Source organism: Hydra viridissima, unplaced genomic scaffold, assembly GCF_058129835.1.
Source record: "Hydra viridissima isolate aposymbiotic clone 2 unplaced genomic scaffold, HvirCarnegie_v1 scaffold_3, whole genome shotgun sequence".
Taxonomy (NCBI): domain Eukaryota; kingdom Metazoa; phylum Cnidaria; class Hydrozoa; order Anthoathecata; family Hydridae; genus Hydra; species Hydra viridissima.
Genome location: NW_028324302.1, coordinates 5,090,030 through 5,104,587, shown reverse-complemented (window position 1 = coordinate 5,104,587; position 14,558 = coordinate 5,090,030). Strand labels below are relative to the sequence as shown.

Below are 14,558 nucleotides of genomic sequence, written 5' to 3'. Positions count from 1 at the left end.
ATCAACCAAATCATCTGTAACTATTTTGAAAAACAAGGACTTAGAGCTATCAATATAAGTCTTGATAATTCAAAAGTAAGGAAAGTTAACTTGGTTGATGTCTATTTGTAAGTGCCGAACATTATTTACATTCTTAAAATCTTGTTTTTCGGGGAGGTAACTTTTTTGTATAATGAAGAAAAGATATTTCATTCCATCAAAGCTTAAATATACATCAAATCGTTTATTTGATTTGAATTCAATTACAAAATATGCTGTTGTGGTTAATAAAGCATAATACAAAATATGCTATTGTGGCGTAAAAAGCCTTATAAGCTCCCTACTACTGAACAGTTTTAAGAAATTACCAATATCTTATTAGTTCTAGGTCGAATCCATTTAAAAGCTTAAAAAAAAATTGGAAAAATTTTGATACGGTTAGCAAAGAAAACCCCACATGTCAGCGAGAAAGTGAAAAAAATTGTCTCCTCCGAAAAATAAAAAACCTCTGGAAACTCTGCGGATTTGGCAACTATCTAATTTCTGAATCAAAAATTCTTGAAAATTTTGTAAAACTTCACAAAAAACGGCAGCTTATGGTACAACAAAAAAAACTTACAAGTCAGATTGACATCAGAGAACAAAAAATTATAGTTATTTTATTATACAGATCTACATATATTACAAAATCATTTGATATATCTTTATTAGAGTTTCAAGTAATGACATAAAATTATTTTGTATTATATGTAGATCTGTATAATAATATTTCATACTAAGATTTAATGAGCAGAGTATGTTAATATATTAGTATATGTAGTTTTTTTTAAGGTAAAATTGAAGGTCTTTTTGAAATTGGAAAAGCAAACATAAAGAACTAATCCGTCAGAGTATCGATATGACTAGAAACAAAGAAAGTAATATGGAAGATCTTTCATTCATTGAAGATCAGAGGAATGAAAGAGTTCAGTTCATTAGTCACATTAGAGAAAAAGGAATTAAAAGCAAGAGTTGAAAGAAGATTGGAGAGATATGTAAGGTATGAAAAATACAGGAAGAAAATGGTGGCAGACGGCGCTTTTGAACCCATAATGGAAATTGAAGAAGATTTTGGTGTATGCCTTGAAGTCAATAAGTGTCTTTCAGCTAATTATGATCTGAAAGTGGAACCCAATTGCAATAAAGGAAGAATATGTTTAGAATCAGGTTTTCATTTGCTTTATTAAATTGTTTATGTTCTTATCAAGCATTTGTAAAAAAAACTCCTTTATAGTTTATATTTTATCTTATGATTCTGAAGATATGAGTTTGAAGCAGAAAGAAGACAATTCCAATGAAATCCAAATATCTGAAATGAATAAAGAAAAACAAACACATTAAGCTATAACTATTGATCATTATGTTATTACCAGAGATGGTCTTATAGCAGCGAAAACACCTTTAAGTTAAGAAAAGGGATAAGTTAAAGAGATCAAACTAAGTTTATTGCTTGTGTAATGAACTATTTAGGTGTAGAAATGAAAGATTTAAAATTAAATAGAGAGACTATGAGGCAGAAACGCTATGAAGCTGTAGTACACAAAGGTATTGAAATACGAGAAATTTATAGAGATGAATTAACAGGTAAAAAGTTTGTTCTCCATTTTGATGGTACACTCAAAAGCCGAATGGTTCTCTGAAGAACCTTTGAGGGTTCTTGACGTTGGTGCTGAGGGAGCACCCGTAGAGGTTCTTCAAAGAACCCTTTGTACGGGTTCTTCGGAAGAACCTTACGATAAGGTTCTTTAAAGAACCCTAAACCGTTTTTCGAAGAACCTAAGAGTTCTTGATAGTTCCGATAAATCATCCGGATAGGTTCTTCAAAGAACCCTAAAGAGAACCTTTTTTTAAAAGAAAAACTATTTGTAAAGGTTCTTCAAAGAACTGTTTTTGAAGAACTATTCCAGATTCAAGACATCTGACTGAAAAAATGTTCACTAGACAAATCTTTGAATTTTTTTTTTTTTTAAAAAAAAAACCATAATTAATAATTATTATTGAATTTTCGGATAATTTTTTAGCCTAACAATTTTATTAAAACTTATTATTTTTTCAAACAAATTAATCCATGTTCTTTCAAAAAGTTTATATCAAGTGATAAAAATGATTTAACATTTTACCATTTACTTGTTATGCAAAATGATGAATTAAAAAACGAATAGATTAACAAAAAGCATGTATTATAAGCAATAAAAAATTAGAAGACTTTTGGACAAAATAAATTTAAAAGTTGCTTTATTTTAAACGTTTCTATTGCCTCCCTTCGTAGAATTAGCTAAACCTAAACAAACAATAGACGGTATATAAAAGGTGAAATTTTACTCATTTTCTAATAAATCTCTCTCTCTTGCTTTATAAATGTTACAATTTGAAAATTATGTTAGGCAGTTGAAGTTAAGATTTCGATATAAAATAAGTTTAAAATAAATCAATAACCTTGCACAAAGTATTTACCATCCTGTGAATTGTTACAGGGACTTCTTTATTTGATACACCAAATATGATGTGTTCAAAAAAATGTGTTTTTCAACTGAACAGGACTCTTTTTTTATTTACTGTATATCGTAAATAAAATAAGAGGCAAATATACAAGTCACCGCTAATGAGATATCAACATTATTATAATGTTCAACTATTTCTTGGCTATCTAAGATAACTCTACAAAATTTTGATGTCAACCTTTGAGCTTGAGGGATTGCAATAGTTGGTGCATTCTGTTTTGGAGTGTCATCAAATGTAACCAAGGTTTCAACAGATTCTTTGAATAGCTGTGGAAATAAAAGAATTGCTCTATTGAATGTAGCATCTGTAATAGTAAAAAAAAATTACAATAGAAACATAAGACAGAATCAAATTATAAAACAATATTTAACAGAAAAAAACATAAAAATTTTTAGCAATAATTTTTTTGGAAAACAGAAATCTCTTGTATTACACAAAATTTATTACCTCTCTTAGTGCTTTCATTAATTTCACACTCAATTTCAGCAAAAATTTCAGAAATAAAATTGTCTTTACACTTTAATTTAACCAAGCTTAAGATTTTATCTTCCATACCCTCCATCTGTTGATGAAGTTCTTTATCGAGATCTTTTCAGTATCTCAGTTTCATTTTCACTAAGAAGCTTTAACATCATTATTATAAAGATTATTTTTAAGTTGGAACACACAAAAAATAAAATCAAGAGAGTAGTTAAAAGCCTACCGATTGAGCAGAGCAGAGCAATGGGTATTTAGCTTTTAGATCAATTGTGCAAAGACGTCCATCGAAATCCTTTGCTCACATAAACAAACTATGTTGCTGACAATCAATCAGCATATTCATATCTGGACAAAGATTACGGTATTCAATTATCATATCCTGATGATGTTTTGCTACAGCTGCATCATCCTCACCAATAGGCAGAGAATGTGGCTAAAGAAATTTATTTTTCAATAATTATTAAATCTTTTTTTTACTATTTTATCCCAAAACAGATAAACTTAATTTTTACCAAGTCTCCATCTGTCCTACCAGAAGCTTGGTCATTTTCAAGACAATCTTCTGTGCACTTGCATTCTCCAGCTGGATTCCCAAATTTGCTTATATGGATAGCAACAGTCTCAACATTAATTAAAAAGGCTCTTTCCTTCTTGAACTTATTTTTTAGACTTTCCAATAGCGTAGGCTGCCATTACAAGTAAATTTATTTGACATAAGCATTAAGATTTATATATACGTATATTATATACATACATTATATACATATAACATACATACATACATTTACATATATTTTACATTCCAAATTTGAACTGAAAATTCAAAAATAATTGTAGTTTTAAATTTGATCTAACTTATACGACAATATGATGCAAATGATTACTATTATTCTAAATTACGTTTTAAATATAATATTGGGATCATTGTGTAGAATCTGAAATTCATATTGTATCCTAAATTAATTTTACTAATTGATAAAATAAAATCGTATGGCAGCTATTAACCATTGGCAGTATATCACCTTTTTTTTTTCAGAATTCATGTTTAGTCAAGTTTATAAGATTCCACGTTATAATCAACTAACACGCTGAGTAAAAAAACAAAATGGCGTCTTAAAAAAGATGAAAAGAGTTTCTAAAGAACCTTTAGAGGAAACTTAAGATATTTACTCTAACAATTAATGCGAAGAACCTTAAAGGTTCTTTAAACTTCCATTAAAAAAGTAGGCGGTTCTACAAAGAACCATTTAGGTACGTGAAGAACCCACGGGTTCTTTAAGTCGACTCTAAGAACCTTTAGGTTCTTTGAAGAACAGCCGCAGAACCTTCAAGAACCCTTTAGATTTGCAGTGTAAAGTAGTTAGCTATTTTGAATAAAAAACTGAAGCAGAAAATTACCCGTGATTGAATTGCTGTTTTTGTAGTTTGTAATGACACTAATGATACAAATACAGGAAGATTGGAAAGAACAATTATGATTTTAACAAGACTTTTATAGAAACCACTGCTTTGGTTAATGTGTCGACATCATATTAACGAACTCCACATTACCCATGTGCACAAAGCAATAACTGGAATTAAAATAAAAGGCCCAAATAATACACTTTATTCCAACTTTAGGAAGCGATGGAAGGAATTTTTGCCTTTAATTTTTGCTCCTGATGCTAAATATAGATTTAAAAGGTTTTCTGAGAACTCACTCACATTTGGTTCAGGGATACATACAGCTTGTATTTTGAAGCAAAGAGTTTCATAGACTTTTCTCTGAATAACACAACTTCTCCGAGGGATGATTACAAGCATCTTGTAGAATATCTTGCTTTTTATTTTAACATTAACTCTGATAAGTTAATAGATTTTTAAATTTATCAGCTTGGTGTCTGTCCAACAGCTCATTTTATAGCAGGTTCCATAGATCACTTGACACTTGAAACTTCATCACCAGTAACTAATTATCAACATAAGCAACAAAAAGAAAACGTTTCTAAGATGTGTTTCATAGTCGCAATTTTCCATGCACCCATGTTTTTGAAGTCTAGTCTTGCTGAGCATTCTGTTTTAAATGACTTAAGAGCTTTTAATGATGCATAAATTGAACTTAAATGCAGGTAACGCATTGTTGAAGGGTATGCAAGCTCATTCTTGGTACTTGTCTTCTAAAGCAGTTATTATGGCTTTAGCTGATTTAAGTCGAAACTTTACTTTCACATAAAGTACCTGAAATAGAACTTATAAATTTAGAAAAGCCAACAGTTGTTGTTTTTTAATGATAATACTCAATTAAAAGACTTGATTACAGAGGAAAGTTGGTTTATTTTTATCAAACTGGATTTAGTTAGTGAGATTAAGGTATGGTTATTCATACCTTTCATAGTAAAGGCAACGTAAAAGATCTTGAATCTTACAACAACGTTGTTTTTTTTATTAAAAGCTTAAGTGTCACAAATAATTGTGTGGAAAGAAATATCGGAATAATTCAGCAATTTATTGGCTCATATTAAAATGTAGAACAACGGCAAAATATCCTAGTATCTACTAATACTTTCTCTTTAATTAATATGTTGAAATTCTAGGAAAATTTCAACATATTTATTAAAGAGAAAGTATTAGTATATAGTTGCTTTAATTTTAAATGCTATTTTTTTAAAATTATACCACAAAAAACTGTTAAGCATGAGTTATTCGCATAAAACCCAAATTCTGCATAAAGTTCTTCCTCTTAGACTTTTGAGCTGCATATTTTTTAGTAAACTTCTAAGCTGAGATAGAACAACTATTCACATAGTGGTTTATCAATTTCCAAAAAAAGTTAAAAAGTTGAAAAAAAAATTGTCACCCTAGTATACATACATAAAGTATTAATGAAAAGAGCATTAAGTACTTACTAATTTAATCATAAAACTAACTACCCAAATCCAAAATAAGGAAAAAGCTATTTACCATTCTTTATTTCATGGAACTATCAAGTTAAAATTCGTTATTTCTTTGAATATTTTACAAACATTTTTCCTTCCATTCTGGATTGCCAGCAGCTTGAGGACCTACTTTATTAATAGAAATTTTAATCCATTAAGCTGCCGATGAATAACTGATAATTCATTGCTAAACATTAAATTTAACTGTTGTGATTGCCTAAAGAATGAACTACCTCTTATATTGTAAAGCTGATGTTTTAAATATAGTTTACACTCTGAGATAAATCACTTTCTTTCACATTAATCTAATGGTTTTAAAGCTTTCTTTAAAAATCTTACAAAAAGGTTTGTTTTTTTAAATTTGAAATTAAAGAACAATCCGTTAGAAAAAGTAACGCATTGCGTATCTCCGTTAAATTAAAGAAGTAATTCGTTTCCAAAAACAACAAAGTTAACGGAATAAAGTTAACATATTACGTAGTCTTTGAAATTCCATTAATTCAACGAATTAAATAATAAAATCCGTTGAAAAAAATATTTTTTTTTTTAAAAATGGTTTCCGAATGAAATTATGAAGTGCTTCCTCTGTAGATTATATTTTTCATCATTACATATCCTTTTTTCTCATTTTCGAAATTTACATGGATTGACTTCGAGAGGTTCAGAAGTCAAATGCACTTTTGATAAATGCAATAGAGTTTTCATTAGTTTCATAAAGTTAAGAAGACATTATGAAATCCAGCATTCAACAATAATTCCCGATGAGATCAAACTGCAAGTTCAACTACCACTAGTTAGTTTCATTTTATTTTGTTCAAGTGTATGTATGTATGTATGTATGTATGTATGTATGTATGTATGTATGTATGTATGTATGTATGTATGTATGTATGTATGTATGTATGTATGTATGTATGTATGTATGTATGTATGTATGTATGTATGTATGTATGTATGTATGTATGTATGTATGTATGTATGTATGTATGTATGTATGTATGTATGTATGTATGTATGTATGTATGTATGTATGTATGTATGTATGTATGTATGTATGTATGTATGTATGTATGTATGTATGTATGTATGTATGTATGTATGTATGTATGTATGTATGTATGTATGTATGTATGTATGTATGTATGTATGTATGTATGTATGTATGTATGTATGTATGTATGTATGTATGTATTAATTTTTTATTGAAATAACGAAATAGACCAAACTAATACTTTGTGGTGAAGCTACGGCTTTTGATCACTGCCTTGCACCGACGAGGCATACTCTCAACAAGTGATTGTAAGAGTTCCCCAGAAATGTTCTTCTATTGATTTTCAAGAATTTGAAACAACTCTTCTTCATTTTTTGGAGCTCTTGTCTTGATTCCATGATCCAATATACTCCAGAGATTCTCGATAGGGTTCAGATCAGGACTTTGAGTTGGCCAAGAAAGAACCACTAATTTTTTGTTTTTCAAATAATTTTTCACATTGTTTGCCGTATGTTTCGGGTCATTGCTGAAAGACCCAACTTTTATCTTTAAAGAGCTCATTTGCACTATCAGTTGATGAATTAAGATTTGTTTGTACATTTTACTGTCCATAATACTAGGAATTTTATACAAACGACCAATACCCGATGAAATAAAACATCCCCATACATTCACTTTTTTATCGTGCTTTACTGTTGGCTGTGTTACTAATGGATCGTAACGTTCATTATGTAATCGCCAAACACCCGACCGTCCACTGAAGCGCAAACAAAATGGTGACTCATCACTACATAAAACATTTTTCCATTATTCGATTGTCCAATTCTGATATTGCTTTGCCCATGGAAGTCTTTTTTTCCGGTTACTTTCAGAAATAAATGGTATTTTAACGCTCCAGTAAGATTTAAATTTCCAAATAGAATGGATCCTTCGAAGAACCGTCCGTTCGTCAACATCCAGTTTAAAGTTTCTCTTTATTTCAGCCGCTGTTATCTTTCTATTCTTTCGAACCTCTCTTATAATTAATCTGTCCTCTCTGGCAGTTGTTTTACGCCTTCTTCCGCTCCCTTCTTTGCGTTTAAAACTTCCCGTCAAATAATACTTGAAAAAAAATCTTCCAATTGTAGTGCACCATCGATTCAATTTTTTTCCAATTTCATGGTCAGTGTATCCACTTTCATGCCATGCCACAATTTGGCCCTTTTCAAACTCAGTGAGTTGTTTTTTTTATCTTTTTTTGAGTTGTCTGGCGCATTGTTCGACTTGGGTGCTTTGATAGAAAAAGCGACAATTGAAGCAAGAAAAATAATTTAGGATTACTTTTTCGCTCACAATAAATTTTTTCACAACTCGCCTAAAATTTGTCCGGAATTCGACATGTCAAGCTCTAATTGACAAATAATAAAATGACGTAAACATGTGGTTGTAGTTTGCCCAAAGATATTTCTAGAATATTAAAGATACACTATTGAAATGAATTTTTTCTTCCTGAAATAGTATTAAGAAATATATATATTGTAAAGAGTATTTGATTGTCTTTCTTTTTTGTTGTAATTTTTTGAGAGTTTACCTAAACTTTTTTTTTGTCGGACACAAAGAATTTATTTTTGCATGGCACTTTTCGCTCAATGCATGTTGATTTGATATTCGTTTATCTTTTCTCGTTTTATATATCTTGAAAAACAATTATTATTTGTAGTGAAAGTGATGTTTTATTATTCTTAAAAAGTGATTCTTTGAATTGCTAACACTTGATTTAATAGTTAACCTGTTTACCATAAACTGCAAAGTTTTCTTAGTATGAATTCTGATCATAATTATCCTATTATTCAATGTAAAAGAATAATGAATTTATTATATGTGAAATACATTTGAATTTATAATATGTGAAATACATTTAAACAAATGCAACTGAATCTTTATTATTTTCGAGTGCTGAAACCGCATCTAACATCTGTTTTTTGTATCGCCTACAGGTCTCTCGCAATAATACCTCAATTGTATTTCAAAACATTTGTTAAATGCATTCTCCTTCTAACAGCTTCGAGCCTGAGTGATTCTTTTCTGCTGCTGGATTATTTGTGACAATAGACCGGACAAGAATAAGTGACGATATACTTAATTTCCTTTATTTCCTCACAGCTCATTTTTTTATTAAAAGGGAAATCTTTTATTTCCTCACAGCTCATTTTTTATCAAATGATAAATACTAAACTTATTGCGTTTAATTAACTACATTTTTTTTTTCTTTTACTGCCTATTTGTCAAATAGACAGAAAAAAAAAACAAAAAAACTTTATAGCAGCTGATACTGTACTTTTTTTAAATTTTTACTCTATTTAACTTAACCCACAATGTTTTTTTTGATAACAAACTCATCAAATGTATAACAACCATATTTAACAATAATTAGAGCACCTTATATATATTGACACGTATATAACAACCATAGTTGACAATAAGTAGAGCACATTGTGTATTGACACGTTTCTTTCAAACTTTTGGTCAGCAGAGTGCTAAAAAAACGTGAGAGAAAAAATCGTGCCACCATTTGAATGAAAATTAATTTAAAAGCTATAAATGTATTCTTTGTTTTTTTCGCCCAATTAGAAAACTTTTATTAGATAAAATAGATCAGGCAGTATTGAGATAGGATTTATAGAAACTAATGATTAGAAAAAGTATTGATTAGAAAAAATCGGACCGATTAAAGTCACTTCTTATAAAAAGATACTGAATTTGATAGGTTTTTATTAAGCACTGAATCGACAATTAAAAATAAATGAAAGGATTATGTAAATCCTAGTTTCTGTAAAAAATGAATGAAAAGATTAAATAAATCCCAGATCCTGTAAAAGGAAAACAAAAATTAAATAAAAAAACAAAAAAAAACTTAGCGCAAAACGTTTCATTGATATAACGATTTAACTAAAATACCGCTCAAAAATTAAAAAAACGTTTCAGCGAGTTTTACTGTGCTATCTAAACCATCTAAATGATCTAAACCTTTGATTTTTTTCTCTTTCTCGCTATTTTGGTACTCCCTCCTCTGCAAAGCTCTTCCACAAAGCTCCTCCACAGCTGATTGACAGCCTGAAAATGTGCGAGGTGAAGATGAAGAATGTTTCAGTCATTTTTTCGGATAGGGATTTCAATACTGTTCAATAAGTTTGTGTTAACCAAAATTTTTGATATCAAAACGTTTATACGTAATAAACTTTCTTTAATCAACATTAACCCTTTCATGCGCTGGGTTGTTTTATAACAACAAATTAAACTAAGCTTCCCCAATGCAAATGGTGCATTCTAACCGATTAAAGGCAATATTATTTTATAAAGGAAAGTTGAAAAAGGCTGTAGAAAAAGTCTACTTTAACATTTCATTATACCGCTGTCATTTTGTAGATGATTTTTTATGGGTTATGTTAGTTATGGAAAAATAATTGGTGCATGAAAGGGTTAAAAAAGATCAAGAATTTCCACATTGTGAATTAATAAAAGCTCAATGCAACTCACGAACTTAACATTAACAACTTTTATCATCACCGTTTATCAATTTTTACTTTTACTTATTGCTAAGGTCTAAAAAAAGTTTTTCATCATGTGAAACTTATTTGATTACTTTTGATTTAACTTTTGTGTTAATTTTGCCTCATACTTATCTCGTTACATTATGCTACTAAATTAATTTTTTCAATAACCTGTACTTTGAATTATTCTTTTAAAACGCGATTTTTTACCGATTGAATTAAAATTTATAACGGTTGAATTAAAATTTATAACGGTTGCATTAAAGTTTATAACGGTTGAATTAATATTTTTAGAGAGTTTTAAACCAGTTTTTTTTAAACTGAAAAGCATGATGTCATCATTTTAAAATTTTACTTGAAAAAAAAAGGCAATAATAACAGTAATAATAGCAATAATAATCATAAATATTGAGCTCTCAAATATAAAAGTCTCAATTTTTTCATGTATACCATAAAATAGAGAAAAAATAACCAAACAAATTTATTTTTAAGCCAGTCACATTTTTTAGTTGATCAGGAAATTTTGGATTTTAAAAAAATAATCTAATGTTTGTAATATAAATTCAAGTGTTGTGAAGGCAAATCAAATTTAAAACAGGAAAAAAAGTTTTGTGTTTAGATATAAATTATAAATATAAAATTTCCGAAAAAAAATACTTTCAACTTTGAACAAACCTCTAATGGTTTCAAAAAACTACATAAAAAGTATGCACAAAACCGATAGATATAAATGACTAGATTTTAGACTCAAAGGTGTATGTTTAAGAGCAGCAATCCCAATAAACATTGGACGTCCTTAGACATTCAGTGGACGTCTAAGGTCGTCCTATCTTTACTGGGATAGACTTTTTGGAAAAAGGTCCTAATATTTTTTAATATTTTTGTTCTATACTTTTAAGAAACATTCCTTAGCTACAGAATTATGGAGATAAACTGTCACTTAAGTCATGGAAACAGTAGATTCTTAATATAAATTGTTTAAAACTATCGTGCGGTAGGTAGTTTTGATTATTTAATAATAGAATATGCAGATTATCATGATTTAGGAAACATTTTAACTTCAAATCTAATCGGTTGATATGCCAAAAGAGTGTTCAAAATCCCAATTTTTGAGGAAACAAAAATAAAATTTCGGTTTTGCAGCGAAGCGGAAAACTTAATCACAGTTTGAGTTACAGCTTTTTTCAGATTTTAGTTTTTGGTATTAAGGAGATTCCCATGAAATAACTTAAATAAGACTCCATCAACGATAAGAACTACATCACTAGCAACTAAAGCTTTAAAGCTTGACCTGCAGAGCGAAGTGAAAATTACCTGAAAACAAGCACGAGGTCTAAGCATTAGTAAGTAATTTGAATCAATTTACTAAATATGTCTCATGTGTTACTCAATCACTTAGTTGGATTCAGTTAAATATTCAATATTCAGCTGAAGTTTAAATCTTTAAAAATTCAGCTTACAACTCGATATTCAGCCTAAGCATCGCCACAAGTGTTAATACATTTTAGGCGAGTGAAAAAAGTATTTAATTTCATTTTCCAAACTCTACATAGAGATGGGGAAAGTTAATGAAAAATCAATGGCTATCATTAAAAGAACCTGCGAGATGTTTATCACTAAAAGTGCCTGCGAGAAAGAATGAAACTAATCCTTTAAAAAAGAAATTTTATGATAAATTTCAGGCACTAAATAATCGGTATCGAATCTCGGTTATCATCTGCTATCGATACTTTACAGTACTAATATCCAGATCACTGGTATCGAAGCTATCTCTGGTGTCAAAGGTATCGATTGGTATTGTTACTTCAGTACCGATGGCATTATCTGATATTGTGTGGAAAATAGGGTAAATCAAAGAACTGAAACAAATTTGTTTGCAGTTTTAATTTGTGGTAAGGGCAAATTAGAGAAAAATGAGAATCGTTGAATTTAACCAACAAAAAATGTTGTTTTCGTTTTGTTTTTTATCACCCTTGCCCTTCTACTATACGTTCAAAGTTTCAAAACGTGGTTATTATGCAGCTCTCACTGGCCAGTAAAATTTATACTTTAAACACTCATGCTATTGATTTACATTATTTTTTTTTTTTTGAGAATAAGTCACACGAAAACGAAAGTTTGTTTTCATGTTACGGTGGATGGGTTTAAAGATTTTTGTACAACAATCTATAAAATGTTGCAAGTTAAAAACAATGCGCAATACACTTTAATTTATTTGTATTTTGTGGAACTATCTATAAAATGGCGACGTCAAAAAGAATGCATCTGTTTAAGTGGTCTCTTTGAAGAAGTTTATTATTATATGAATATTGTATGCATTCTTTTTAAAATGAAACACTTCGCATTATTTTCTTCGAACTTGTTGTCGTGTTTATTGTTTGAATTTGATTCTGACGCATGAAAAATTGTTTCATGTGAGAACTTTGTCAGAATTAAGGAGAAGGAATTTTAATCAAAAATTTTTCTTTCATTAAAATCCTACCTTAAATCGTTCAGCTCCGGGACGAGAGCACCATCAAAACTAATTCCCATTATATAAAACTATAAATAATTTTCACTTTTTTTTAATCAAAAAAAATTTCAAACAAAACAAAACAAAAATAAATGACGAAAACAAAATAATTTTGTAAGAATAAAAAACATAATCATAACACCTAAAAAGAAAACTGCACATTAGAAAGCTGATGAGTTTTTAAGTCAAAGAGATCAAAAAAGGAACAAGGAATTTTGTGCATAAAGCTCGTTAAAATTATTCCCAAGTCGATTGTCATTTTTTACATCTCAGAATAAACGCTTAATATTGTTAAATTCAACATGTATACTTCCTCAACCCTGAAAAAATTAACAGCTCACTTACTTCAATCCATGTTTGCCTTTATCGCAAGATAAGTTTTTTTTAAAAAGTAATATATGAGTTACTAAAAATATGAAAGTGCTTTTTATATTTTAGATTGTGAGACCATAAAAATGTATCATATTCACTTTAACGTTTTCTTTATTGGGGTTGAATCTCTATTACAACGATTTAACAAATGATTTGAAAACTTTGGTTGTTACATTTGGTTTTGTAAATGATTTCTTGTTCTTGATTTACTTGTTTAAATCTTTCTCGTATTTTTTATCTTCCTCTGAAATGATTATTGAAAAATATACTTATACACAATGCCACCAACTCTACACATGCTATTTGATCATGAATTTAAAACTGTAGGTTACTATGAAATCCCTATAGGTGATTATTCAAAAAAGGCTTAAAAAGCGTAGAAAAAAGAGGTCAATTTGCACACCTGAATCCCACATGTAAAATCTCGAAAGAAAATGCTACAGAAAACCAATTTCATTATCTCTGATCCAAACAGATCTTAGTAATTTCATGGATCCCCTAAAAAAGATCATCTCTATTAGTTACTGTTACCTTAGATCCTGAAGTGGTGGACATATTGTGTAATGAGCATTATAAAGTATTCTTATGTTACGTAATTGCTGTTAAGCAAACCAACTAATTGTACTTGGAATAAAAATCTACAGAAAATTAACCTTGAGACATGTGGTATTTATCAGTATAAAGTAAAAAAGTTCCATAGAATTTAAATTTCATCAAAATATTTTTCCTCGCTTTTTCATAATTCCAATTGATTTTACTGCGTACGTACCAAAGGTTGGGAGAGGAGTTTTATGATGGACTGAAATAAACATTTTATGATTTATCCATTACCAGAAGTGTCAAACTCCAAACAAAGAAGGTCCGATTTTAAAAAAATTCATCTTTTTACGTCTAAATATATAATAAATCACAAAAGTAAACTCATATTTTTAAGACAAAAATATAAATTTATTTTTATTTATTATTTATGGTTTTGAATTGCTGCCTCGTCAGAGTTTTTTTTTTTTTTTAATTTCATTAAAATCAAGTTTGAAATTTGGCAATGCTATTTTAAGATATTCGCCAATCATTTTAGATATGTATATTAATTTTATGATTGAAGTGAAAAAGATTCATGCAAGTAATGTTCATAAACATTACTTGCATATTTTACAGACCAGAAATATCGAAGTATTTGTGGAAATCGGTTTTTATTCACAAACTTATTCAAACCAATGAGGTAAACTTTATTTCATTTC

At 29.0% G+C, this 14,558-nt stretch overlaps 1 pseudogene across 1 annotated transcript; it reads right to left on the bottom strand.

Annotated features, from left to right (window-relative positions):
* Window positions 1–2,322: 2,322 nt before the first annotated feature.
* On the bottom strand, window positions 2,323–3,692 carry LOC149890707 (uncharacterized; annotated as a pseudogene). Its single transcript, XR_016450766.1, has 4 exons — window positions 3,513–3,692; window positions 3,220–3,433; window positions 2,968–3,135; window positions 2,323–2,824 (listed from the first exon to the last, which is right to left on the bottom strand). The product of XR_016450766.1 is annotated as an uncharacterized LOC149890707 (transcript).
* Window positions 3,693–14,558: the final 10,866 nt, after the last annotated feature.